Source organism: Lactuca serriola, chromosome 5, assembly GCF_051521515.1.
Source record: "Lactuca serriola cultivar US96UC23 chromosome 5, Lser_US96UC23_V15, whole genome shotgun sequence".
Taxonomy (NCBI): Eukaryota; Viridiplantae; Streptophyta; class Magnoliopsida; order Asterales; family Asteraceae; genus Lactuca; species Lactuca serriola.
This window is the reverse complement of record NC_136412.1, coordinates 310,868,307-310,895,996: the sequence shown is the minus strand read 5'-3', so window position 1 is coordinate 310,895,996 and position 27,690 is coordinate 310,868,307. Positions and strand designations below refer to the sequence as shown.

General features: G+C 34.2%; 3 non-coding genes across 3 annotated transcripts; all 3 read left to right on the top strand.

Moving 5' to 3' along the window:
• The first annotated feature begins 5,700 nt into the window (after nt 1–5,700).
• Nucleotides 5,701–5,897, top strand: LOC145056316 (U2 spliceosomal RNA). The gene has a single exon (XR_013685798.1). It is a non-coding gene; the product is annotated as a U2 spliceosomal RNA (small nuclear RNA).
• A 4,551-nt stretch (nt 5,898–10,448) lies between these two features.
• On the top strand, nt 10,449–10,645 carry LOC145056315 (U2 spliceosomal RNA). The gene has a single exon (XR_013685797.1). It is a non-coding gene; the product is annotated as a U2 spliceosomal RNA (small nuclear RNA).
• A 16,439-nt stretch (nt 10,646–27,084) lies between these two features.
• On the top strand, nt 27,085–27,281 carry LOC145056326 (U2 spliceosomal RNA). Its single transcript, XR_013685807.1, has one exon. It is a non-coding gene; the product is annotated as a U2 spliceosomal RNA (small nuclear RNA).
• The last annotated feature ends 409 nt before the right edge of the window (nt 27,282–27,690 follow it).

Below are 27,690 nucleotides of genomic sequence, written 5' to 3'. Positions count from 1 at the left end.
TTGTAGATAGTAACTTTATATATCTAGTTTATCTAACTTGTTTTGATTTTTTATGTATATAATATGATAATATTTAATTATATTGTTATATTTTAAACATGATAAAATTCTAAAATGTATTTAAATTTTTTTATATTTTTTAATAATTTATAATCTGATAAAATTTATATATATATATATATATATATATATATATATATATATATATATATTATTTTTAATAATTTATAAACCGATAACGTATATAATAAAATGTCAAATTGACATACACACATATTTTACAGAAATTCAAATTGGTATACACAAATACAATACTTATATCATGATATTACATTATTACTGTAACGATCTAAATTTCCTAACATCCAATCTAAGGGACTGTCAAAGTTATTTCTAAAAAATTGCGGAATTCTATTAACTTGTAAAAATAAAAACATTTTACATTCCAATAAATAATTATGGGTTTACAATAAAATAATACAAAAAGTTTGGAACAAGATGATTCAATTAAGATAGCAACCTAGTCTAAGTCCTTGTGTTCTTGTCTTCTCTTCTGGTACCACGACTGTCGTTACATGAACCTGCAAAACATGAAACATATCTACAACATCTGGCAATAATGTCCGGTAAGTTATATTCTGTATACCAATTTGAATTTCCATAAAATATGCGTGTATGTCAATTTGACGTTTTATTATATACGTTATCGATTTATAAATTATTAAAAATAAAAATATATATATAAATACATTTTAAATTTTTATCGGATTATAAATTATTAAAAAATATAAAAATTTTAAATACATTTTAGAATTTTATCACGTATAAAAATAACAATATAATTAAATATTATCAAATTATATACATAAAAAATTAAAACAAGTTAGATAAACTAGATATACATACAAAATCAAACTAAATGAATCAAACATGAATCAAACATGACAATATAAAGTTACTATCTACAAATAAAAATAATGAACCACTAACACTCAAAATTTGGAGTTTTACTATTTATTTTTCTATTTATAGAGTTGGTTCGGAGATTTTAATATATTTTACACTTTATAAATGGAAGGTAAAATAAAAAATAAAGTCCGGTTAAAGATGATATGAGGATTTTACATAGAAGAAACAATAAAAGGAGAAGACGTCTCAAAATTACCATCACATACACATGTTAATGGTTAAATTTCATTAAACCTCACTGGTTTTGACCAACACTTCAAAAAAATATGTTATGATTTTGTTTTCACCAACACCTTAAAGCATGTGTTTTGAGTTACTCCATCTACACTCCTTACATAATCCATATTTATGTGCCCATTTTACCATGTCTAGTTACTAATATTGAATATTCTACCAAAGACCATCTCCAACAACTCTTTATTTTAGAGTGCAAAGTAAAGCTCTAATGACTCTTGTTTAAAGCTTCTAAACACTATCACTAAAACGAATTAACAAGCTTCTAAAGGGTAATAATTAATATATAACTTAATTCCATATATCACCATTTAAGCCCTGTCAGCTTTAACAATGGATAGGATGATTACATTAAGGGCTTTTGATGTTCATTCATTGTCTCTAACAACTTTAACAGCCATTTAATCACCTTCCATCCCTAAAATCGTTGGAGCTCCTTCCTATAAGGGAATGGGAGTGTTTTTTTTTTGATGAAATTAATGTTGATCAAGGGGTTTATTCTATGTGACACCACGTTGCGGTAGGTAGTTGAATCATGGTCAAAGGCAGTTATTTAATTCCCACACCATGGACATCTGCTTGGCACGTCGTGGTGCTATTTCTTAACGACATCATACTTTGGCTAGTATGTCATGGTGCCCATACATCGCAACGCGGGGGGGGGGGGGGGGGGGGGGAAGTATATTGCCTTTTTACTCTACTAAGAAGAACCACGTCTGCACCCTCGTCATTGCTCACCGCATCGTGGTGAACTACTTGTTGTGTCGCGACACATGGAGATCAACAAAGTGCATTGCTGATTCCATTCCAGCTTCGGGGACATTTTGTCCCAACTTCTAACATTCATAATTTTTTTCGTTTATTTCCCGTTTTCAATGTTCATTATATCCACACGAAGGTGGGAACATACCCTACAATTCTATTAAGTCACTTATCACTGGCTTAATACAAGTCTTAATTTGTTAAGTCATAAAGATGGCCAAAAACATAAAATATCCCATTCGAGGCTTTTGGCCAAAATGTATTTTACCATGCGTTCTTTCTCTTGAACTTACTCATATAATCTCATCTTGTTGACTTAAACTCGTATTGGTCATTTTCATGAAGTCACAACTTCATATTCTCATATATTTTTCTCATAATTGGCCATTTTGGTCAATATTTGATTAAACGTTGACTTTCTATAAATTTCAGGTTCCTATTGTTATTAATATAAATATATATATATATATATATATATATATGTAATATGTTGGAAAATTGGGTTTACCAATTTCCAAAATGGGGTTCTCCCCGTTCATGAGCACGAACTTCAAACTCTAAATGTAATCAAATGGTTATGTGTTCGTGTTATTCTCCGTGATACCTTCGTTTTGATATATCACATGCCTAAAAGAGATTAAAAATAAATGATAAATTACTTGTCAAAATGAGGTAGTTGAAACAGATTAACAAATGAGTTAATTTAGTTTTGTTCCACCCCACACGGGTGGGAGAAAGAAAAAGAAAATGAGTATATAACTAGAGGCCTTCTTACCCTTGTAAGATTTATATAAACAAGGCTCTCTCATGCTCGCACATGCAGGAAGGTGCAAATGCGAGCCAGTTTGGTTTGGGTTCATTGAACTTGTATGTACACGTCATGTGGGTATGAATGTACCAACTAGTCAACCATAATGAATTTGTTTTTAATACATATTGCAGTACCTTTGTGACCAGTGTTGCAAAACTCGACCTAGGCGGCCGAGTACTCGGACATGTCCCGAGACGCCTAATTAGGAATCGACCAAAAATACTTAGAAGTTTTATTTTATTTTTTTAGAAAAAAATATATAATTGTTATTGATATTTATCTATTTTGTTATAATTTTTAATAAAATTGTGATATTTGTCATATTTATAATTGTACTAAAATTAATCTCATATAAATTATCCAATATGAGTACTCCCCGCCTAGTACTAAAATTAATCTCATATAAATTATCCAATGAGTGCTCCCCGCTTAGACAGAATATTCGCTAGTCGGCCACCATGGGAACGCCTTTTGCAACATTGTCCGTGACTTATTTGAGTTACACTAAATGAAACAGAAATCATATATTCCTCTCTTATGCTTCTTCTTCTTCCACCTCTTGCTGCAACCAAGGTATTTTCCATCCTAGTGAGAGTTCGATCAATTTTGGAGAATTGCTTACTGCTGTTGTATCCCGAGAGACAAACACCATATACATCGAATTTGTTTTAAGGATACTGTGTTAAACACATGTCTCAACAATTTTTTTTTTGTCTTGTTCTTTCGTGCAAATTCTGGGTTATATTTTCCTAATAGTCTTAAAACAAATTCGTTTGTGGAAAACGAACAATTGGAAAGAAAAAAATTATCTGTTAGAATAGGGGTGACAATTGGGTCGGATTCGGATTCGGGTTCGGGTTCACATGTCACGGGTTGGTGTGTAAAAATCAAGGTTCTAAATTACGTAAGACGTGACTTGGCGGCAATATCAAACATCAAACTTTTCTAAGCCTTGGCGAGCCACTTCGTTTGCAAGGCGTGACTTAAGGTGACGATTTTGTATATAATTTATATTTTTATATGTATTTTCAACTATTATTCATTTTTATACACATATATGAGTTAAGGCGGCATTTTGGTAAAATTTGGCGGCATGTACTAGCCTTGAAGCCATGACGTGCCATGACGAGCTTTTCAGAACCTTAGTAAAAATACATCAACCAAACCCAACCCATATTTGTATTCAGGTTGGCGGGCCACGGATCAAAAACATCAACCTATCCCAACCCACATAATCCGTTTAATTATACAGGTTCGTGGGTTTACGAGTAGGTTTCATCGACGGTGGTGGTTTAGTAACTGAGCGACAAGCGGTCGTGGGCTGGTGGATCACAAGTGTATTGGTGGTTTGCGGCTTTGTATTAGTGGGTTGGTGGTGTGTGATGCCGACGTGAGGTGGTATTGGTCAGCGATGATGAGGTAATAGGGTAAGGGCGCATAGTACTCTATGGTCTTTTTTAGTAACAAAAAGTCAAACATTGAGTTTTTTATTGGCGGGTTGACACACGAACACAAACCGACTCATGAAATACGTGGGTTGATGGGTTATAAATCTCAACCCAAACCCGCTTATTTTCGTGTCGGGTTACGAGTTGAGTCGATAATTGTCAACCTTTAGTTGGAATAGGATGTGCATTACAATTGACACAATTTAGTTTATTTATTAAAAAAAACTAATAGCTGAATCAATTATAATATGATAGTTAAAAGTTTCAACCTCTGAATGTAAATATACTATCATACAAGTTCTTGGAAATTAAATTAGTGAAACGAGTGTTAAAGAATGTTAAAAGATGATTTAAGATGAAACCCTTAAAGGTAAAAGTTTAAGGAAGATGATGTCTGATGTACATTTTGGCTCTAGCATTTCGGCTAAATTAAGAATTGGGCATATTTGTGAGTTGACATTATCTAAGACTAGAGTTTATTTCAAGATTGGGATTCAACTAAAGTTTTTCCAAGTGAAACTTAAAGTATGCGACTTCTACCTATTTTCATCTCATATCGTCATCTCTTATAGTTATAGTTATATAACTGTATGCTGTAAAGGAAAAGTAAAGATGAATTATTTTGATAACCTTAGCCATATTGTTTATCAAAGAATAAGATATAGAGAGAATGAGAGGAAGAGATTAAATTTATCGAGTGAGTTTTGAATTTGAAGAAAAGGGGGTTGATAGTAGTTAAGTTGCTTCGTCATTAAGACATTAAAGTCCACATGAGTTATAGCACTGTATGTCTTCTTAATTGAAAAATAAACATTGCAAACTGTAAAAAAAAAAAAAAAAGACCGAGTAAAGTGTTTTGATTGTTGAATATTGATTTTATTCTTTTGATCCATGAACTAAACAGAAATACGATGTTATCGGGATATGGATTATTTGCTTCAAAGACTGTTTTTGTAAACATATTGGATGGGTATTAGATCACCAAAAGTCATTGTTAGAATCGAATTGGAAGTGATTATAAGATATATTTTTTTGCCCAAAAATGTGTGAGTTGTGCATTTACACGAGTTAGTGTAATTTTTGTGTTACCTATTTCTAAAGTGAATCTTTATATATGGGTTTTTGGTGACTAGTTGGTCGATACCAATGGGTTTCCATGGATTATATTTAAGAGACAAACGTAATGAAGAAACATTACCCAACAAATTATAAATCTTGTGCTTGTCAACTTTTTTAATGAGTATCAAATATGTTAGATACGAAACTAAAATTATATGGTTTCAACATATAATATGTGGTTTTTATTAACAAACAATTTAAAAAGGTTTATATTTGATTAGTTTGTCCATAAACTAGAAAGTAAAAAAGTAAGAGAATAATGAAGTTGTTTGCACTTTGCATCCCACATCGGAAGGGCGAAGGAAGCAACGAAGAGAATGCTACGTATAAAATGAGAAGCCAAGGAGGGGAATAAGCATACCTTTCTCGGCCTTTTGGCTAAGATCAAGTGTAGTATCTGTTCTTATCAGTTTAATATCTGATATGTGGGCCATCGGCCCACTCGATATTAATCTTATTTTTTATGGGGGAAGGCCCATTACAGTAGCTTGCTGCTGGGGTTCTTTAAGAGTCGCCTTGGTCTTACACTACTGCCAAGGCTTGGCTCACCCCTCCAATACTTTAATAAATTTTCATTTGTCTGATGATTTAATTACGTAGACTAGAATAGAGGTGTGGTAGGTCTTTCGGTTATTAATTTTCATGTTTTTCTAGTAAAAAAAATTCATGGGTCGTATAAGCAAGCGTTATGGGACAGATCCAAGAGCTTAACAACACCAAATCACAAAATCCAACCCACTTGGGTTACATGCAAGCGTTACACAGCTCAATGATGAAAAGAGACTACAGGATACAGATTTATAAAGTCTTTTTGGCATCGTTTAGTCACTATTTTTCTTAATTAACAATCCCACCAACATATTCAACTTATGGTGATCTAAAACGATTTACAACATCAAAATATTTTGGTGGTTCAACGTAACTATGAGATGATTTCTTCTTAATCCAACTTTTTATGAATTTCTGGTGGGGATTGCAGTGGGAAAGATGATTCGTGTGATGAAGAGACGACGATGCGACCATGGACACCCAACGTTAATTCTAGAAGTAGTCGTTTCACAAGATCTATGTATTTGATATGTATTCTTTGATGTCGCCTGATCCAGTATTGTAATCAACATTCTAGATCAATTGCCGATATTCAACAACATCAACTAAGGAACTACACGTAAGTGTTCGTTTGAAGTGAATGGATCATCATACAAGCACGAGTATTTTCTTGCTGCTGAAATTTATAGTGACGTGTAATGATGAAGTTTAAGGCAACTCAATAAGGAACTAGGAAGTAGATGGAATGTGCCTTTGATGTCCTTGTTAGGTTTAATTATAACTTTGGTCAAAAGTGGGTAAATGGGTCATGGGTTGAGTTATTTTCACCATATTAATTATATTTAAGGTGGCCAATTGTTTGTTTTGCTTTTACTGAGTCCTTAGGAAATATAGAGTGTTGATAACTTAGTCTGGATGTACTTTTTGGATGTTGAATAAAGCAATTTGCAATCTTTCTTCTTTCATCTATAGATATTTTCTTTCTTTCTCTGAAACATCACTGAAGTGTTGTTTTCTTGTTCAAAGTGAAGCTTTATCTTATACAATCCTTAAGAAACGTTGGTGCATAATCGAAAACCCGACATGTTCATGGGAGCTGAGAAGAATAAGATGTATTATGTGCGTATATAATATTACATAATATGATTTTAGAAGACAAAAAAAGTACAATATGTCTAGGATACCTGATGATTATTGTAGAAGCAGTGGCTTTACAAGACTGATGAATTTGACATGCATTTTTTGGTGTTATCGGATCCAACAATAACATCACCGTTCTAAATCAATCACAAACATTCACTAACATTGAAGGACATATAAGAAGGATTGCAACCGAGTGCCCATTTTAATTGACTGTCAAGGCACGTGTATTTTCTTGCTTATGGGATTTATCATTACTATTCTATATTTTCGACAACATGAACATTACCGAATGATGAAAAAACAAATGAAGTTTAAGGCAATTCACGAAGGAGCTGAGAAGGATGTGAAAATGCCTTTGTTGTTCTCAAAAAAATGTTGGCACATAATCAATATATAACCTGATCCGTTTTTTAGAGCCAAGAAGAATAAGAGACATAATATATGCGTGCCTCATATTACATAATATGATTTTAGCAGATGAAATAAGTATGATATGTCGGTATAACGAAAACAAAGTTTTACAAGTCTATGAACGAGTAGAAGTTAGGCACCACACAATACATGGTAATTAGAATGGAAGTACAAAATCAAGATACACATCACAATCTTTATGGTGATTTAGCTGAACACATTTACATAACTCAACTATGTGGCTATTTTTTGCTAGTGATTAATCATTAACATGTAGAGTATAAAGCCTAACTTACAGCCTCTTTGTTTTCTACACAGATATGAAGACAGAAGAAGAATAAAATAAGAACTAAACAGGAGGAGGTAAGTACTCAATATATGCACACTTTATTCATATAAATGAAGACTATATATAGCCTTTTAAAATGATCATGCATCTGGAAACTAACATTAAAATATTGCTCCACCAAAAGACTCCTAAAGACTAGGTACTACCTAATGACCAACTCTACCCATATGCACAATCTCAGCGTACAAACCATGAAACCTAATCAAACTAGAAGACTAATTACAACTAATAATCTATCTACTAAAACATAATAAATAAATCATAAATATTTATTACTTTCAATTTTCCAGCCATCAAGATTAACCCAACATAGCACTCTACAAAGAGATTTAGTTGAAGAGAGAACTAATTAATCATTACATGTTACATTCATCACATGAAAACAACAATCTAACCATGAACTTGTAACAATACTTTATGATAAGTCAAATGTAAAAAATCCCCTTAATCACAAAGCGTAACGCAAGTAAGTTGTTATACAACTTGTAAATAATAAAATTTTCAAATAATATAATACGAAGGGGACCCGGTAAGGTGTTGTTATTTATACAAGAAGATCACAATGTTTTCTTCCGTTGTACAAGAGCCTCACAGCCTTCTTGCCCTTTTCTTTTCTTGAGCCCTTGCCAAATTCGGCTCTATACTCAGCTATCGGTATAAAACAAGGTCCATAATCGCCTCTTGTATGATGCATATGTGAGAGTGAGAGGTTTTTTAGTTATTTGTATAGGGTTGGAGTGAGGTTTTATTTTGTTAAAGTCATAGCTGGTTCTCACATTAATAAATAAATTGTTATTGACAATCGTTTGGTGTTTTAGAGCAATGGAGATGTAGGAATCACGGTATGTGTTGGATGAGTGACACGTTGTTTTTTTTCTTGATCAATCCTTTCAGTTTCCGATTGTCTCATGGTTGATATATATTTGACTAAACTGCACAAATGGTCTGACTAAACTGCACAAATGGTCCCTGTGGTATGTCGAAAATTGCCAGTTTGGTCCAAAAAGGTTTGGACTAGCATCAGTGGTCCAAAACTTTCATTTTGTTGCGTCTTTAGTCCAATATGTTCTGATTTTTTTCAAAATGACGGATCTGCCCCTGTTTATATATTTTATCTTTTTTCTTATTTTTTTTTTCTGATTTTCAGATTAAAAAAAACATTAAAATAAAAATAAAAATAAAAATAAACCTCTCTCTCTCTCTCTCTCTCTCTCTCTCTCTCTCTCTCTCTCTCTCTCTCTCTCTCTCTCTCTCTCTCTCTCTCTCTCTCTCTCTCTCTCTCTCTCTCTCTCTCTCTCTCTCTCTCTCTCTCTCTCTCTCTCTCTCTCTCTCTCTCTTCCCCAATATTTCCCCTCCCCTCTTCGTTTGTTCTTCCCTCAAGAACACTTCATAAAGCCCATAAAAAAATTAAACAGAAAAAAAATTAAGCGAAAAAAATCAAACCCATTCTTCAAGTGGGTTTTGCAAATTAAATGATGGTGAGTTGTTGCAACATTGGTAATGGGAAAATCAGGCGAGTGAAGAAGGCAGTGGGGTTTGGCTTTTCTTCTGCCCACAAAGCGATAAAGAGAGCTCCGATTTTCTTGGAGCTCCAAAAACCGATGACCACCCATCTGTCTCCGATCTCCCCCTCAGACGAGTCACCTTCGAGTCGCACACGATGGAGCCAAAGCCGCCTGTTAAAGCAAGCCCTAGTGTCACCGCCTGTGAAAGCACGCCCTAGCGCACATGATGCATCACCACCAACAAAAAAGCTCTTCATCACCACCACTGGAACCCTAGCTGCATCTCCTGTCCAAACCATACCACCGCCATCAGATGAGAACAATCTCCATGAAACCCTAGCCGACATGAACATCCTAAATCTGTGTATGGGGGAGATGACGAAGCATAGTTCGCCAGTGAACTTGAATCAGATGCGCGAGGGATTTGATTCAAATGTCGCTATGAATATCTCAAATTGGATGAGGCGAAGGTGATGGTGGCAGAGTGGGGACACGTTGAAGTTGAATCATATGCAAGAGGGATGAGAGGAACATATCTATGGTTTGAGGCTATATTCTTTTGATTTTCATACTCATATACTAAAACCAAAAAAGATTAATGGTGTTAAGGTTTTAGATGTGGGAGGTAGACGACGACTTGAGAGAGAGAGAGAGAGAGAGAGAGAGAGAGAGAGAGAGAGAGAGAGAGAGAGAGAGAGAGAGAGAGAGAGAGAGAGAGAGATTTATTTTTATTTTATTGTTTTTTTTTAATTTGAAAAAATCAGGAGAGAGAGAGATAGAATTATTTTTATTTTTTTAAATCTGAAAGTCAAAAAAACAAATAAGAAAAAAAAAGAAAATCATATTAACAGTGGTAAATCCGTCATTTTGAAAAAAAGCATAACAGATTGGACCAAAGAAACAACAAAATGATTTTTTTGACCATTTTGGACCATTAGTGCTAGTCCAAAACTTTTTGGACCAAAGTGACAATTTTCGACAAACCACAGAGACCATTTGTGCAGTTTAGTTTATAAATTTTATATCTTTTCTTCAAGTTTTTTTTGGGGTGTATGCATTTTCAATGGTATCTTACCCAACAAACTAAATCATGTTTCATCTTTTTTTTAATGGGTGTCACATGTGTTAGATCAAGGAGGGGAATAAGCATACCTTTCTCGGCCTTTTGGCTAAGATCAAGTGTAGTATCTGTTCTTATCAGTTTAATATCTGATATGTGGGCCATCGGCCCACTCGATATTAATCTTATTTTTTATGGGGGAAGGCCCATTACAGTAGCTTGCTGCTGGGGTTCTTCACGAGTCGCCTTGGTCTTACACTATTGCCAAGGCCTGGCTCTCCCCTCCAATTACATAGTTCAATAAATTATTTTAATAAAATTTCACTTGTCGATGATTTACATGCATAAACGAGAATACTGGTATGGTAAAGGTTTTCATGTTTTATATTTAGTAAAAAAATTTCATCGGACGTATAAGCCAGTGTTATGGGAAGCTTGCAGTGAAGCTTGCATAACAACACCAAATCTTAAAATCCAACCCACTAGGGTTAAGGCAAGCGCAACCAACCTCGATGATGAAGAGTCCACAGGATATATAGAATTATAAAGTCTTTTTGGCATTTTTCACTCACTATTTTTCTTAATCAACACCCGATGATAATTCTAGAAGCAGCGACTTTACAGGATTTGACATACATTTTTTGGTGTTGTTGCATCTAAAAATGGCATCAATGTTCTAGATAAATCATTAACATTCAAGGACATCTATGAAGGATTACAACTAAGTGTCCATCTGATACTCAGTTTAATGATTTCTCATTACTCAAAAAATGGTGGTAGATCTTCAGTTATTTCTTTTTATTATTGACACTGATGTTTAAAAGGTAAAAAATTGTAATGGGACACCCGAGTCACCAGTATGGGCCTAACGATCCAAAACTTATAATCTGTGAAGCCATGCCAACAGATACAACTCTCAGACTTGGAACGGCAAAGTCAAAATGCCCACCAACAAGAACCAACTGAACTTGGACCAAATCACAAATCTAACCCTGACTTGGGTTACAGGTAAGCATTACCAAGCTAAATGACGAAGAGTCTACATGATAGATTTATAAAGTCTTCATGACATCGTTCACTCACTATTTTTTTTTTTCAATTAACAATTTCACAAACATTTTAAACTTATGGTGATGTAAAACGAAATGATTTACTACATAATTAAAAGATTTTGCTGGTACAACAAAACGATGAGACGATTTCTTCTTAATCCAGTTTTTTATGAATTTCTACCCCACCAGGAGATTCATGTGTTGAAGAGATGACTATGTGATCATCGACACTCGACGTTAATTCTAGAAGTAGTTGTTTCACAAGATCTATGAAATTGATATGCATTCTTTTGGTGTTGCTAGATCCAATAATGACATCAACATTCTAAATCAATCGTTGATATTCAACGACATCTACTAAGAACTACACCTAAGTGTTCGTTTGAAGTGAATGGTTCATCATACAACTCAAGAAGGAACTTGGAAGTAGATTGAATGTGCCTTGATGTCCTTAAAAATGTTGGCACATAATTGACAACCCGACATGTTTATGGGAGCCGAGAAGAATAAGAGACGTAATATGTGCGTGCATAATATTATATAATATGATTTTTAGAAGATGAACGAATTACACAATATGTCTTGGACACCCGATGATAATTCTAGAAACAATGGCTTTACATGGCTTTACGAGATTTATGGATTTGACTTGTATTTTTTGGTGTTGTCGGATCCAACAATGGCATCGACATTCAAGATCAATCACTAACGTTCAAGGACATTTATGAAGGATTACAACCGAGTGTCCATTTGAATTGAATGAAGCATCATACAAGCACATGTATTTTCGTGCCTATGAGTTTTATCATGACTATTCTATATTGGTGAAAGCTTGAACATGAACAAATGATGAAAAAAGGAATGATGTTTAAGGCAATTCAGGAATAATGTAGTCGCCCGCCTCCTCCCTTCTCCCTATGTGTCTCTATCATTTCTCCGCCTTGCTTTATTTTCTCCAACGTGCACTCCGCCAACTGCCAATGACCATTCTTCCTCTCCGATCTCCTCTCCACAAAAGCCATACGAGTATTTTTCATCTTTCTCTCTCTAAACACTACAAAAATATGTCATTTAGTGGTATACATTTTTAACGACATATGTTTAATGTGCCGCTATATCATGTTTTTAGTGGGATATTCTATGTGCCACTATAAAAATTAATGGATATAGTGGCGTTTAACATTTTATGTCAGTAATATTCATAATTATTAGTGGCATAATGTTTTAATATGTCCCTAAAAGTTTATTTTAATACCCTCTACTATAAAAATTATTAAATTTAGTGGGAAATAAACAATTTTATATTTTCACATATTTTACGATTTGCCCCTCCCACTATTAAAACCCTTCACAAGCAACGATTTTAACAATCTGTAAAATCGACTCTTCAACTCACAACATCACCTCTACTCCACTGCCACCATCGTCCTTATGCAATGGTGTTCTATAATAAGCAAAGTGTGTTGGTTTGTGTATGCATACATACATACATACATATTTCTAATTTTTTAATTTTTTTATGAAGAGTTCCATTGTTAGCCTATCTAACGGAGAGAGATGCCAAGCTTGGTGTTCATATTATTCTATGCAATTAGACAATTCTTAACACTGGTTTCTAGGGTTTTATTTGAGGAAAGTAACAAAATAAAATTCCACACTAATGCAAAGATAGAATAAACAATGTGGCATACCTTATATATAATTTTCTTCTTTTATTTATTAATTTTATCCATGTTGAATGTGAAAAGCCTCTTTATTTTGGTGTGTTGTATCCCTAGAAGTTTGCATATGCTTTTACATTAGTTTGTTTCTTAAAGATCATCATACCATAATTTTTATTGAAATGTTTTCTTTGTAAGCCAACTAACTTCATTATATTTCCAATATAATATTGTTTTGTAGTTGTACCTTTATAATTTTGTTGTTTTCCACCATGGTGAGATGGCATATGAAGGTGTTCATATGAAGACCCTTCAAACAATGCTCATTATTTTTCAACCTGATGGTGAGGTGAGAATTGCAAAGATGATTTTATACTCTATATTTACTGATTTTTTTCTTTCTTTGTCTAGCTTTTCCTTTCAAACTATTGTATTTGTCCATCTTTTCAAGCTATCTATATATGTTTCTTTTTTCCAAGGTATTTGTCTTTGTCTACTAATTTCCTCTTTTCTTTTTATGTCTATATAGATCCTTTTTGACTTGATTGTTTTGTGGATTGTAGGAGCATATTGCCCAAGCTCTTGGTATCTGTCTCTATCTTCTATCTTCTTGAGAACAACAAATCGCATGATAGTGTATGAAAGTAAGATGCAACCGAAAACTATTATATAAATTTTTTATTATATATATATATATATATATATATATATATATATATATATATATATATATATTACTAGTATGTGCTATATGACATTTGAGGCGTCATGTAACATCCTTAAAACCATAGTAATTTTCATTTTAAAACCCTTTAATAATCCATAAACCATATAAAAACATTGTTTTCAAGAACATAGTCAAAATCAAAGTATCCTCAAATCATCAATAAACAAAATATCCAAGGATGATGTGCACAATAATGCCTTCGTCTTGCCCCGAGCATCTGATGTACTTGAAACCATGAAATCAAATTGTAAGCAAAGGTGCTTAGTGTGTTTCCTCAATATACCCACACCACCAACATATAACAACATGCATACATGTGTTGGTTTAGGAAACCCATCGACATGAGCCTTCAGCGCGAATGGACATCATCACATAGCCTAGAACCTATATCGACCGCTCTCCGAGCCTTCGGCCTGACTGAATCGCCTCACAGGGCCTACATCCTATCCGGACCGCTCTCCGGGATTTCAGCCTGACTAGACTGCCTCGTAGGTCCTACAACCTATCCGGACCGCCTCATGTATATTGCCCATCAAAACAAAGCAGGACTGCCTCAACCTAACCATAATATGTCGACATATGCAATAGATAAACATAAACATATAACCAACAAGTACAAGTAATCATACAGATCTACCAATCTATCATATAACCAGTATAACATCAACCTATATATCAGGATACATAACCTAGTGGCTCGGCATTGGTGCTTTCGACCCACAAGTATAGTGAGGAAGACTCACCTGAATAACTCAACAGAAGATCAACATCTACCTCAACAACAACACAACTAACCGTAGCTTCCTAAAACCAAGCCGAGACCAATCCTTAGCCAAAAATTCAATTCTACCCAAGTTTGACCAAAATTCAAACTAGTCAAGAAGTCAATGATCAAAGCTAAGGTCAAAATTGCCAACAATAGCTCTCCACGTCGTGGCCTTCCTTGGCCACGTCGTGGGCATTAAATGCCAAAATAGTCACTGATTCCCAATCGCCATGTCGTGACAGCCTAAGTCCACGTTGTGGGCACGGGTCTGAACAACTCAAATGAGATTAATCCATGTTCTTCTGATTTTATGATCTCCAAAGCTCATATCTGATCCTTTCCAAAGTCTTAATGGATAAAGTTTCTAACTTTATCCATTAGGGAGGTCCAAACCACCAAGATGTGGAATTTAAGTCTCAAAGGGACCCAAAATGCATCTTTCTTAACTTAATCCATTAAGTCTAAGACTCCAAACTTCAGATCTGAATCAACATGATGTTTATATGGATAAAGTTGGAATTTATCCATAACAAAGTCACCAACTTTCAAGATCTAAAATTTAATACACTAAAATGACCTAAATGACCAAGATAAATTGCATGGCTAGAAGGGAAAGCAAAATATCATAATTTTCCTAGTCCATGAGGTCCAAGAAACATTCTAAACCGATCGATAGATGTTGGAGTCCACCCAACTCCAAGATTACCCATAAAATGGACCAAAAGTGCCAAAAAACCCCAAATGACAAGATCTAACGAACTAGATAACAAGATTGGAACTTTATACTTACAACAGTCCAGAAATGTAGTGCCTTTGATGGATCCAAACTTGAAATAACTTTCCTTGAAACCAAAAGAACCTTCTTGATCTTCAAACTCCATCAAAATATCATAGAAAGCATCCAAAAGAGGAGAGAGAAGATGGAATAAGCTCAAATCTTGAAGGTGGAGGCTAGGATTTCTCCCAAGGGATCCTATAGGTGATGGAGGCTGATAAAATGCCCAAAAAATTTAGAACGCTAAGCTTAAATACGTTGAAAATCCTAAAAATCATGGACTTGGGCCTGACTGGTCGATATGTCGTGGACTCTGATCGTCATATCGGGGCCACGACTTTTCACCCAAATCCATTCCAACTTTAAACAACCATAACTTATTTGTTTCAACTTCGTTTTCGACGATCTTTATATCTACGAAAAGGTAACAATCCCACACATTTATCTAGTTACTTTTGGCTTAACACATATCGATCTAAAAAGCATAATCCATGCAAGATACCCACCAATTAACTTTACCCAATTTACCCCTTTGGCTTCAAAACACAAACCAAGGGCTTAGATCATCTAACCAATATCATCAACATCCAATATGGTCTAAACCCTATTACCTTGAAACCCAAGGCCTTACTTGATCCATTTATTGTCCGCAATCCTAAAATAAGAAACTTCTCAATACAGGATGTTACACATCAAATGAACTAATTTAGTAATTTATATAGCTTCATGCCATGAAAAGTTGGTAACCTTTTCTTTTTGGATAAATTAAAAAAAGAAAACAAATGAATCTCATGTTTTCGGGACAATTATTTGCTCGACTTGCTCACAAAGAGGTATTATTATATTATTCTATTTTGTCTTATATTATCATCTTATTTTGTATTTAATCATTTCAAGTCATGTACTCTTTGCTTTGCTTTAAACCATGTTTTTTTGTCCCACTTTCAAAGTAAAAACAACATACTTTGAAAGTATGTTACTAGTACTTTGAAACTTGGACAAAAACAATGGGACAAACAATTGTCATGTTTTTTGTATGTTGTTATTATGAAGGCTATCCTACAAGTCATTGTTAGCGACTCCTCAAATATCTAAGGATCTGTAGTTTATTTTTCAAATGTTTAGCCGTATTTGACATCTATTTAGATATTTGATTCAAAATGTTTAAAAATATTGATGAAAAACAATGGAGCTTTTATTATTTCTACGTGCTACAATTTAATTATTTATATTATTTTATTATGGGTAAAACATTATATAGATATAAGTAGCTTAAATTATAAACTTTCATGTTGGCGTAAAATGTACCACATTTTTTTTATATATATATTTTTTGTATTGTGCCAAATAAAAGGTGTCACTAAATTAAAATGTGTAACTTAAAGAAACATTAATTCTTGAATCACACAAGCTTTAATGGCACAAATTATGTGCCATAAAAAACTTTTCTTCAACTATGACAAATAAAAAATTGCCTCTAAAAGCTTAAAAAACTACAACGTCAAAAGCAAAAAGTGTCACTAAAGGAGTTTAGTGGGAGCGTTTCTAGTGACACTTATTATGTGTGTCTCTGATTAACGGATAAGCTTTTAGTAGCATTTTTTTGGGTTTTTAGTGACACTTTTTGTGTGCCACTAAATGACATTTTTTGTAGTGAAAATATCTTAGACTCTTACTTTATATCTCTTTATTTATGTCTATTATCTGTTTCTTTTTTATATCTATAGAGATGGAGAGACGTAGTTGAGTATAGAATAGACATTTGGTACAAAAGTATAATAGATATATGGTGGTTGAGTGTAAAATAAATATATAGTACAAAATTAGTGAAAATTTTACTTTATTAATGATAACATCTATATTTAATTTATTTATATGTTTTAGTAGTATGTAAAAGAAATATGTAAACACTTAAATCGTATATTGTTAGTATAATATAATGCGATTGATATCAATTATGATATTTTATTTATTTATGAATCGTATACTCTTAGTATATATAATACAATTGATATTAATTATGATATGTTATTTATTTAGGATTTGATATAATATTAAAAGAAAGTCAATAACTTATTTTTTTATAATAAAAGTATAGTTGTTTGATATAATATATTTGTTAGTTATTATTTTATTTTACAATTATATATTTTTTTTATTAATTTCTAGTTAATTATTTCGTGTAGTACATATCAACATGAAAAAACAATCGACTATTGATGGGTTATTTAAAAGAAAACGTGCCAGTTCTACTCAAAAGCCTGAATAACCAACGTCTAGTGTTCTTGTTGTGGAGAACCCAACGTCTATTATTTCCTGTTGTAGAGAACCCGTCCAGAAAACTTCAACTTGAAGTGAATGAAATTGATCTTAGTACAGTTGAACGAGATCCCGGTTTGCGTATGTAGATTTACGATTATCCAATTAATCAACGACATAACATCCGTCGAGGGTACATAAATCTTGGCCCCTTTCAACAAGAACTTCAATTATATACAAAATATGGACAAGAAACCCATAAACATAACTTTCAAGTTTCTTGGTTTAGTTTATTTTCCTAGCTTGAATACTAAAAGAGTTGATATGTTGCGTTTTGTTTCCCATGTTTTCTAATTTACAAACCTTCTGGAATGGGACAATACGACAAACGGGGATTTACTATACATGGTTTTCAAAATTGGAAGAAAGTAGGTGGGAAAAATGCGTCTTTTTGAATCATATGGGGAGGGGACTGAGTGTACATCTTTTCACAACATTGCACAAAAAGCATATGATGATTTGTTAAATGAGGAACGAGATATACAAAATATTTTTGAGAAATTTACAGAAGAAGATGGTAAGAATAATAGACTAAGATTGATGGCTACTACATTTTTAGTTCGTTGGTGTGCCTTTCAAGCAGTTGTATTTATAGGTCATGATGAAAGTTCAAATTCAATCAACAAAGAAAATTTTCATGAAATGTTAAAGGCATTTGGTTTTTTAGAACCGACACGAAAGAATTGTTTCGTACTACTCCTAAACATGCGTTATATACATCACCGTCAATTCAAAAAGTGATTTAGTAACATCCCGGGATTTGCAGGTATTTCCGAATCCTCCCTTTTATTATTATTTTGTCGTTTCTAGTCCTTGGGGATGGAAGGGTGTAGACATGAGATGCCCTAATGGCTAATATTGTAATTTTGGATCAAGAGGAGTACGTTGAGCGTACATAAGGGTACACTGAGCGTACTAGGCGCGCCCTAGTACGTTGGGCGTACTCATGTCAGGTGAAAACTTTAATATTTAGGGGTTGGGTGGTATATAAGTATCCTTATAGCTCATTTCTCCCAACACGTTCAACCTCCATACTTTTGAGATGTTTTCCAAACCCTAGCCTTGTATGTGTGTGAGTTTGAGTGTGTGAGAGTTTTTTGGGTTGAGAAGAAAAAGGGGAGGAGACTCCTTGAAGAGCCTTGGTGTGGATTCAATCTTTGGATTTGTGATCTTCATCCCTTGGGGAAGCTCCATAAGGTAAAAAGCCTTTACCTTTACTTGTATTTCCCCATAGATCTTGTATGGAAGTTTTATGAGTAAATGAGTCCCTTTTCTTGGTCTTGATGAGTTAAGCTACTCTAAGACCAAATGATATGTCCTTTTAGAAAATTTAGAGTGTTTTGGACCATAAAAATGCTATCTTGTCCCGTTTAGTGGTTTCATCAAGCTATAAACGTCTTAAATGGTTAAGACAACCAAGGGTTTTGAGTTTATGGAGTTATAGGGCATGCATAACCATAAAGTTGGAAACTTTATGGTTTGGGACATCATTTTAAGCATAGATCTAACTTGGGACGTCTGGACGAGGTGTATTAAGAACTTAATGAAGTTTTGCATGGCCACAACGTACGCTGGGTGTACCAAGGCGTAAGCCGGGCGTAGGTGGTCAGCGTCCCGTTTTTTGGTCAAGGCGTTTACGTTGAGCATATAGTTGAGTACGCCCCGCGTACTCAGCCTGTTGGGCTTAGCTATTTTGGGCTTCAGATATTGAGCCATCTGTTGGCCTTGATGTTTGGGCCCTCATGGATCATCTAGATAAGTGTAATTATGGGTTAGTTAGAGGACCGAAACTTTGGGTAAAGCCCAATAAGGGATTTGGGCCTAATTTGGAAATTGGGCCTATTATGGGCCTTATATATTGGGCTTTTTGATTAAGGAATTGGAGTTGGGCCTTGGCCCAACTTAAGGAAAGGGTAGAATGAACTATTACCCTATGTTTGGACCTTTGGTCAAGATTGATATTCCAACTGTTGACTTAGTATTCGTTATTTTGGATAGTTAGGGATTTTTGGTGAGACAGCAGTCGGAGACTTTCAGTCCAGTTCAGCACTACTTATGAGGTGAGTTTTCCCCACTACTCTCAAGAGTCAAAGGCACCAAAGCCGACCCTTTGGATTTTTATTCTGCTTTATTTCTGTTGTGATCTGTTGGATCGGTATCCTGGTAGATATGATGTTTCTATGTGGTTATGATCGGTATCCTGGTAGATAGGATGTTGCTTTGCTTAGTGATCCGTAGATCGGTTTGACTGTCAGTAGACTGTTATGTGATTATCTGATATATGTGCATATGTTTGATTGGTGGTTGAGGCTTTTCTGCTTTGTGCGTGAGCCAACATACCTGGGCAATCCAACCCGATGGTTGTGGGTCGAGAGTATTCCATCCCGAGGATGATTGGACCCATAATATATTGTCATTCCAACCCGATGGTTGAGGGCCTAGGGCATTCCAACCCAATGGTTGATTGGGCCCATAGTATGCTATCGTGTTATCGTTGTGCGAATATTTTTGGGGAACTCACTAAGCTCCGTGCTTACAGTTGTTGATTTTTGCAGGTACTTCGGATGATCGCGGAAAGTCGAATGCTTGATCGTGCACCTTCTCATTTTTCATGTTGTGATTTTTGGGAAAACTCTGATATTGGATTATTTTGAAAACAATTTGTAAACAGTGGATGGTTTTGAAATGTTTGAAAAGTTTAAATTTACATGAATTTTATGGATGTTACAGATTTTAAACCTTATCTCAACAAAGGTGAGACGGATGATTTGTAAGGAGATTGGTGGTGGGAAATATTGTTTACTTGTTGACGAAGCAAGCAATGAGTCTAAAAAAGAACAAATGTTAATTGTTTTGAGTTTTGTAAATAAATATAGCTTTATTATGGAGCATTTTTTTGGGCATGTTCATGTACCAGACACTACATCACAAAGTCTTAAGAATGGAATCTATTATGTATTGTCACACAATAATCTTGATTTTAGATCAATTCGTGGCCAAGGGTATGATGGTGCAAGTAGTATGCGAGGTCAGTTCAAGGGTTTGCAAACATTGATTTCAAATGATAGACCATATGCCTATTATATTCATTGTTTCGCTCATTGATTACAATTAACATTGATGGCCGCTTCACAAGGAGTTGTCGTAGTGCATAAGTTTTTACTAAGTTATCTTTTGTTATTAATGTTGTTAGTGCTTCTTGAAAGCGTACAGACCAATTAAGAGATACGCAAGCCGAACAAATTGCATATTTGATTTTTATTGATGAGTTGGAGACAGGTACAGGTCTCAACCAAATTGGTACATTACAACGAGCTAGGGATACCAGATGGAGTTCTCACCTAAAATTAGTTTCAAGCTTAATCAAGATGTTTAGTCCTGCTTGCGAGGTTTTACTTAAAATTATTGAGGAGGGCATTGGTTCGATCAAAGGGGATGCATATTCAATATACGAGACTATTACTACGTTTGACATCATTTTTGTTTTGCATCCCAAGTAATAAATAATGGAGATCACTGATTTACTTTCTCAAGCTTTACAAAGAAATCTCAAGATAATTCTAATGCATTGAATCTAGTTGCACCCACCAATATAACTATTACTCTCTCTCTCTCTCTCTCTCTCTCTCTCTCATTTTGTCAGGATCGCGAGATTGATATCCCTAATTTATCTTCCGCCTACTTTAGTAGAGGGGCTCGAGCTCGTAATGAGCATAGTGGTTATACACTTAAGCATCATTACCGAGTGGATATTTTTATGAAGCCATTAATTGACAATTAATGTAATTAAACCACTGGTTTAATGACAGATCAATGGAGTTGCTTCAACATTAAAGAACTTTAGAGTTTAGACCTTAATAGTGTTGTTGAGCCTTTCCGAAGTGGTGATGTATGTCAACTAGTAGAGAAGTTTGTGAACAGGAGAAATTACTTTTGAAGACGCACTCGTTCTACTTTGAATTGCGATGTAACAATATTTGCTATTAGTTTTGTAGTTTCGAAATTTGATCATAGCATAATTTTAAATCAATATTTTTTTTGTCAATATGGTTAATTTTTGAAGTTTTAATTTTGGACCTCCTAGCCATAGTCCTTGTGTTCCGCCCCTGTTACATTTATGACATGAAGACAACATAGTTTAACCATGAACTTGTAATAGTACTTCACGATAAATCAAATGTAAAACACTACCCTTTTTAATCACAAAGCATAATGCCACTAAGTTGTTATACGACTTCTAAATAATAAAAATTTTCAAAATAATAATATAATACAGAGGGGATAGAGTGTTGTTTGTACAAGGAGCTCATAATGATTTCTTCCACTCTACAAAAGCCTCACAACCTTCTTGCCTTTTTCTTTTCTTTAGCACTTGCCAAAGTCGGCTCCATACTCAACTATTGGTATAAAACGAGATCCATAACAAGCTCTTTAAAGTTATGATATGATATACCTGGTATGATCATTTTCATTTAAATTACTATGTTCTATATTAACATGTTTTAATCGATAAACAACTAAGTTATTCTAAATGCCCTTAGTCAGTCATGTTATGAGAATAATGTGAACCGAGATTAATGTGAATTCTGGCCTATATTCATTGTTGATGAAAATGTGTCTTCATGAGAGCACAAATTCACATGCATTCATTGTTGGTGAATTTTGGATTGACCTAACCTTCTGCATGGATCGATGCAGCCAGTGAATCTCCAAAATGACCGTGTCTATATATTTCTCTACGTGAGATATATGTTGGCTTTAGAATGAGTGGATCATTATATTTTGATGTAGTCGAACGTTGTTCTAGTTAAGACAATAAAAAGGCTATTACCAAACATAGTGTTAACCACATGATAAACGCATATAGTCAAGACGAGATTTGTTTCTCTACCGATTGGGAATGTGATATCACCAGACACTTAAATGAATCAAATAGACAACATTAACAAGTTATCCAACTTAGTATGATGATCTCATTCGAGTTCTAGATTGAGAAACCTATTATTGAACTAATATATAAATGACCATACCTATACAACATTGACAAGGTGGTTAATTTAGTTTGATGATCTCATGCCAGTTACATCAAGAAACCTACTACTCAACTAATATGATAATAATTAGATGCATGTATCAAGTGCAACTCATATCATAACAAAGGGACAGACGATTAGTCATAAAAAATTACAAGTTAATGTGTGTTTTGTAGAAAATAAACGTCTAGATGTAAGTGTCTATATACTTAGTTGATGTAGTCATGGGGTAGTGGAGTGTTTTTAGACTGTCTATATAGTTAGTTGGTTTTGTTTCGTGCACGAGTGAGAGTCTATTGGATTTATGGTGAAGATGTGAAACTAGAAATTAAGATAAGTGAAAAATCCGATAATTCAAATTATAAGAACCACTGAACCACAATAGAGTAAGATTATCGTACTGTGACCCTCTTCCTTATGATCGTAGTCCTCCTTCCCCTATTACACCTTTCTTCTTGCAAACAACTATTCACAACATTTAATTGTCATTCCTCCATATTCCTATTTGCCCTCTCTCCATCAAAGTTCATGCTTTTGATCAATTTTTGCTAAAGCTAATAAGCAACTGGTAATTATGTTTACTATTATTTATGTTTGCGTTTGATCATAAACCCCTGGAAAGAATACTAAATATCATGGTGGCTTGGGAGTTTCGGGGTCTACGTGAAAAAATCTTGAGAAAATAGTTGGCCCATTTGACAATTTTGTTAGCTTTAGTTGTAAAAATTCTTAATAAGGGTTTAATGAATGGATTACAAGTTGTAAGATGTTGTTAATTAGGGTTGAAACTCGGTTGAAGTGTTCATTAGTTTGGTAATGTCTGATAACTCAAATTTCAAATTTAACACTATCATTTTGTACAAAGATGTAATGAGAAATCCATAATATATTGGGTTTGTGATGCTTTTAGGAATTCAAAACTATTTATTGTGTTCAGAGTTTGTGACTTCCTGCTATTTAAAAGGTAAGGGCAATACCAATGTTTTAAAAACCAGATTTTTAGTTGAACCGGTATGCTTACCAATTTCCGGTTCAACCGCCGGGTCAACCGGTTTCTATAATTTTCATCATTTTTCCTATTTTCCTATACATATATACATATATAAATTATGAATTTGATGTTTACTAGTTCAAACATTAGAAATATACATAAAAATAAGTTGTAGATCAATCCAAATACATTAAAATAACACATAACCATAAGTTCGAGTATTTTACATCAATCCATATACATTAAAAAAAACATAATACCAAAACAAAATATAGTTTTAAATGAATACAAACACATCCAAAAAAAACTTTATAACATTTATTATATGTTTTTATTTAGAAAAAACTAAATACATTTAAAAAAATCATCAAAGTTTTTATTCAAATGGTTCTTTTCATGTGTTTTTATTCACTTTAACCGGTTTATTTTGACCGGTTCAACCGGGTTTTTCTAAAACCGGCCGGTTCAATCCGGTTCAAAAATTGACATAAAACCGGTGATAGTTGAATCGCTTTCTTCTCCGGTTCCCGGTCCAACCGGTTCGACCGGCCGGTTCAAACCGGTTTTTAAAACATTGGGCAATACGGTCCATGTAATCTTTTTGTTCAGTTTTAATGATTTTTAAATATCAAAAAAGCGTATAAAAACTTATTATACTGAGACATCATTCAAAATGCACATGCTTTTCATTAATCAACGGGGAACTGGTCAGATTACAAACATGCAATAGTAAAAACTACATTAAGATGCCAAAAAGGGAAAGTTGAAATAACATTCGGCTTTATGCGATGTAATGTGCACATGGCAACTACACCTATATAAGGCAACGGACTTTGATAATGTCTTTTTAAACAACAACCAATTGCTGGATCTTTGAAGGTGTATCGGCTTGAAGACAGAAAAATACCTTTGCCCCCCAAATGGTTAGCTTGCATTGCAGAATGTCCAAAAGGACCAATTTCATACCCAATTCTTGGTGTGACATTGAACTGTTGTTTGATAAACTTCTGCCCAAGTGTAGTTTAATCTATCATGTCAATATAACGAGGTGTTTCTTCATCATGCATGCCCCCCCTAATCCTCTATTTATGCCAAATAAAAAGCAAATTACTTAGACCAAAGGGAGTGGGCTGTGACCCTTGCCACACTTGAGTGCCACATCAGCAAGAACATCACCCCCTGGGTGCGGGAGAGGTGCGGTAGGGGTCCAGTGCGGCATTCCAAGGGAGCACTCCTTCAAACAATGTGATTGGTTCCTTTTTCTTACCTCCTTCTGATTGGTCATTTTTATTTATTAAAACAAAAATTAAAAAAAAATACCCAAATGTGGCACCAATCCGAGGCTGTGGTATGAAACCACATTTTTGTGGTAAAGAGTGAGGTGGCGACTACGTGGCGGCAGTGAAGGAAGTGCAACTTTTGTGGCACCATTCCCTCCAGTCTTATATATCCTCATTACATCAGCCTCATATATCCATCACACAACATTATAAACATAAACAGACAACATGAGACTTATTCCTAGTATTAACAATTAGTCGAGTCTGTTTGCTTATATTAACTCAAGTTGTCCAGAACTAACAACACACTTCACTGTCTCTTGGGTTGCCTTACTTTGGTCCCTCCACCACTTCTAAAAAAATGCATGCACCATTGGTAACAAACTCATTAGTCTAAAATGAAAAATCAAAATGCACAGTGAAGTCTAATGATTTCGAATTCTTAACCTGTTCAACATATATAAATTCCAATTATTGTCAACCAACAGAGCCTGAACCATAGAATCAAGCACGTTTTGAATGCATGTTCCCTGTAGCAATGTACTTTACTCTAGCTACCAATATTAGCAATACTTCGAAATTAAGCTTGTGGTTTGGAGTCGTGGCCTAAACGAAGGGCATATATTGAAAGGGAATTGTGAAATTAATACATGGGTTTCAACAATTCGAGATTCTTGTCGCATAAGTGTTGATTCTGTTGCCAAAAAGAATGAGATGTTGGTTAATTGTTTTGTCTATGAGTTGGGAAGATTAAACTTGGTCTTGTGTTGACCGGGTTTTATGGAAAATAAAAGTGAGTGGCTACATTTTAGCATAATATCCCGGGCAATGTGTTAGCTACTATTAAGTTATTTTTTTAGTATAAGTAGAACTATCTATTTACTTTGATAGGCGTAGGTAGCCTTCCATTTTATTCAATATGTAACCTATTTTGTGTTAGAAATAAAAACAGAAAAATTGTTCCATATCATAGTGTATAAGAGTGTATATTGATTGTATGTAGGCTTGTATCCAACATGAGATATAAGGAAGAGGAATATTACCTGAAGCATATTAACGATTGCAAGAAGAAAATGGCGAGAGGCAAGAAGGAAGATGGCGTTAGGAACACTCGTGAGGAGGGTGGCTTGAGGAAGATGATGAGAGCTGATAAAACGTAGTGTAAAAGATTCCTGCGATTTAGAAAAGAAGGGTATTATGGACCATTTAGTTATTTTTTTAGTTTTAATGGTTTAAAATTATAAAAAAATGATTATTAAATAATAAAAATTATTAAAAAAACTGATTTGGGCAAATTTGATATTTTAAAGCATTAAGAAGGTTAAATATGATATTTAAATTTTAGGTCAGACAAATACAATATTTAGCCGTTTAATAAGGGTATATACGAAATTCTCCCTTGTTTCTTTAGCTTTTATACGTGATGTGCAGCTAGTAAAGATAGCTTGAATATGTGAGAGTAAGAGTTAGTTTTTTTTTAGTTATTTGTGTAGTGTTAGAGTGGGGTTTTATTTTGTAATAGTATGAACTGGTTCTTACATTAATAAATAAACTTCTCTTGATAATCGTATGGTGTTTTAGAACAATGGAGAGGTAGGAATCACACGCTTATGTGTTGGTTCCTAGGCAAGCCTCTTTCTTTTTCTTCTTCTAGAAACCGTCTTTGATCAGTTTAGGGTTTTTGAAGGTTCTTCGTTTCAGCTTGTCTCTCTTCTATTATTCTATTATGGTTCTCTTGGTCACAAAGCAGTACGTATTTAATCTATAGTAAACCTCCAGCATGGTGTTTCTCTCTCTCTCCTTCTCCAAATCTGTTGTGTGTTAAAGACCCACCCATTATGGATATGATAGTGTGAAAAATGGATATGTTGGTTCTCTGAATTTGTTCTACAGAAGAAAAATAAGAAAAGTAATGCTATGATCGATAAACACATATATACACTCAAACTTTTATTTGAATATAGAAAGTAAAGAAGTAAAAGAATGATGAAAGTTGTTTGTTATGAATGAAGTATGAAGGCAGTGAAAGCGTTTGCACTTTGCATCCCACATCGGAAGGGTGAATGAAGCAGCGAAGAGAAAGCTACGTATAAAAGAAGAAGCCAAGGAGCGGAATAAGCATACCTTTCTCGGCCTTTTGGCTAAGATCAAGTGTAGTATCTGTTCTTATCAGTTTAATATCTGATATGTGGGCCATCGGCCCACTCGATATTAATCTTATTTTTTATGGGGGAAGGCCCATTACAGTAGCTTGCTGCTGGGGTTCTTCATGAGTCGCCTTGGTCTTACACTACTGCCGAGGCCTGGCTTACCCCTCCAATACTTAGTTTAACAAAATTTCACTTGTAGATGATTTAAATACTTAGACCAGAATACTGGTATGGTAAAGGTTTTCATGTTATATATTTAGTAAAAAAATTTCATGGGACGTATAAAAAAATTTCAGCGGTATGGTAAAGGTTTTCATGTTATATCATTGAATATGAATGTTGATGACATTATTGGATCATCCAACCCACTAGGGTTAAGGCAAGCGTTACCAACCTCGATGATGAAGAGTCCACAGGATATATAGAAGAATTACAAAGTCGTCTTGGCATCGTTCACTCACTATTTTTCTTAATTAACAATTCCACCAGTATATTCAACTTATGGTGATGTAAAACGAAACGATTTACTACGACATGAAAAGATTTTGCTGGTTGGATGATTACTTCAATTCTTAA